Source organism: Protobothrops mucrosquamatus, unplaced genomic scaffold (genome assembly GCF_001527695.2).
Source record: "Protobothrops mucrosquamatus isolate PMUCROS unplaced genomic scaffold, P.Mucros_1.0 scaffold43, whole genome shotgun sequence".
Classification (NCBI taxonomy): domain Eukaryota; kingdom Metazoa; phylum Chordata; class Lepidosauria; order Squamata; family Viperidae; genus Protobothrops; species Protobothrops mucrosquamatus.
The window spans coordinates 2,301,976-2,305,009 of NW_015386425.1; positions in this window are offsets into that span (position 1 = coordinate 2,301,976).

Below are 3,034 nucleotides of genomic sequence, written 5' to 3' on the forward strand. Positions count from 1 at the left end.
GGTGAATTTTGCCCCACTTTAAGACTTTTCTTGTCACATTTGCTAAGCGAATCACTGCAGTTGTTAAATTAGTATCACGCTTGTTAAATGAATTTGGTTTCCCCCGTTGACTTTGCTTGTCAGAAGGTCGCAAAAGATGATCACGTGACCCTGGGACACTGCAACCATCATAAATATGAAGCAGTTGTCAAGCATCTGAATGTAAATCATGTGACCCTGGGGATGTGGCAACGGTCATAAGTGTGAAAAATGGTTATAAGTTACTTTTTTCAGTGCCTTTGTAACTTTGAATGGTCACTAAGTGAACTATTGTAAGTCAGAACTACCTATACTTTTACTACTCCATTGATAACTGCATTCTCAGTTTAAATTAGACAATTCCTTGGCCCATCGTTTTCTTTTCCTACCTCTGTTCTGTGCAAGCTCCAACTTCTGTGGATATGCAGGTCCACCACCATAGGGAATTGTTGGTAGTTCTCCAAATGTTCTTGGACTCCATTTCTGACTACAGGCTAGTTGAACTGATGGGATTTAGTTCCAACAACATTTGGAGGGCGTCCAGATGTTCCACCCTGGACTATTGGGATTCAAGGCTGCAGTAGTGCCAAGGCCAAATTGATGTCTTGATAGGATATGGAAGGAATGAGAAACCAGCGTAACGAAATGCTCTTGGTCTAGGAAATCTTATTTACATCAGATAGAAAATAGTCAAATTGGGATCTGCAGAATAACCTGGAATGATTTCAGAATCACGATCTGCTTTATTAACTCGATTCAGAAGTTTTCATCTCTTTGCCAGAAGAAATGCCTGGCTTCTGATAAATGTAGTATTGCCACAGAAGCAGTGGTTTAGCAGTTGGTACTCCAACATCTCATTTGTTTTCTCTGGCTGTATGTCAGCAACATTGTCCTGTATAACCTCCAATGAGTAAATGGCTTCAGTGATATAAATGAACCACGTCCAAGACGAGGAAATTAGTCACAGGGAAATAATAATGCTAAGATTCTCTGCTGGTTGGAAGCATTTCTCTGTTTTCTTAAGATAGGCTGCATAAATATTGATTTCACCACTGTATGCCCCAAATTGATTTGTTCAGGCTTTAATAAATACGCTTGAGAATGAGATCAATCTGGTTTTTTTCCAAGCAAATATATTTTCAGTTCTGAGTGCAGAACAAATTCTTGACAAGCACTTGGCACTTGATTGGGTAACAAAAAATTTATTTGTAGTCACCCAATATTTAAAAGATAACTTGTATTCATTCTTATGAAAGCAGTGCTAACCACATTCAAAATGCATTCCAGTTTATTATTCCCTGATTAGAAAACAGTGAGAAGTGGAAGTTTCCTCTTAATGACCCTCTGCATTAATTCACCTTGTTTCTAGATCAGGGCTTTTCAACCAGTGGTACGGGTACCACCTGTGGTACATTGGCACCTGGCAGGTGGTACGCGACCATCCTAGAAAAGTGGTAGTGGGGGAGGGGAATGACCTGAACCGGTGGCAGCACCGCACAAGCCTGAGCGAGAGATGGCTGGAGCTGCAGGGCTGTCAGGGCTCAGCGGAAGCGCCAGGATCAGCACTTCTTCGGGGCTGTCAGGGCTCAGCGGAAGCGCCAGAATCAGCGCCAGGCTCCAGCTGCAGCTCGACGCTGATCCTGGCGCTTCTGCTGAGCCCAGAAGAAGCGTCGATCAGCCGGAATGTTGCAGCATCTCCAGGGTCTTGTGATTTACATTCAGATGCTTGGCAACTGATTCATATTTATGACGTTCACAGTGTCCCAGGGTCATGTGAAGTGACCAAAACCTGCTGCAACCACCCAGCAGACGAGGGGAATAAAAAGCAAACACCCCCCTACCCCACCCCCACTGCCAATCCTCAACAGAAATTCTCACAACAATGAAAACCTCGGAAAGGAGGAAGAGCACCGCCAGGTGGGCAGGCAGGTGTCTTGCTCGGTTGTGGCTTGGGGGGCACTTTTTTCAGTGCCACTAACTTCGAACAGCCACTAAGTGAACTGTTGTAAGTCGAGGACTACCTGTACTTTATCACTTTTTTTCCTTTTTTTTTTTGGTCATCAATTTTTTGACACCTTGCTAGGTGACTGGTGGTACTCGGATGTTGCCATATCCTAAAAGTGGTACAATGGGTGAAAAGGTTGAAAAGCCCTGTTCTAGATAAACAGAATGAGCTTATTGTCTGGAGAAGAAGATCGGGGAGACAAGGGATACTGGAAGACAAGGTTATCCATGCCATTTTGTCCACTTTGCATGCCTTAGACTAGCTTGTGATTTGTAGATTCTATGGCATATGTTGTCCCACCACCAACATTAAATGGGATTCGCCCATCAGTTTGGTTGTGTTCGGATATGGAAAGAGACAAGCCACCATGTTCTAAGACTGGCCCGGTGAAAGAATGATGCCTATTGGGTGATGTTTGGCTCAAGCCCACACTCAAATGGTGTTACACTGAACTCCAGCAGCCCTGCCACATTTTAATTAAGATGTAGAAAATGTGCCTTCCTCAATCTGCTGTTGTTCAGAAGTGTTTCCGTTTCTATAATCCATACAAAAGGGAAATGACTGAAATGTCAGCCTTTATTTTAAAATAATCTAAAACTTAACAGTTCTCTGAATTTGAATGAAACATTGCTAAAGCACTTGTTCTCTGCAACGTCAAGGATTTTGCTGTTTAATACTGCCAACTTTTATTATATTGTCTAATTTTGCTTAAAGAGTCTGCTCAGTAAATTATCTTTCTAAGGAGTGTCTGAAGGGAATCCTGATATTGTCAGTTGAAGACTTCCTACGACTCTTTACCAATCGACTTTTGCAGAAGAATAGAACATTCTTAACATTCTGAATTAACTTCATTAACTATTTTGGTATCTCCCTTGAACATATTTAATTCATTCTTCCTTAAGAATTCTTCCTTCTTTTCAAAGAACCAAGCTACAAATACTTGTGAATACATGGCATCTCTCTCTCTCTCTCTCTCTCTCTCTCTCTCTCTCTCTCTCTCTCTCTCTCTCT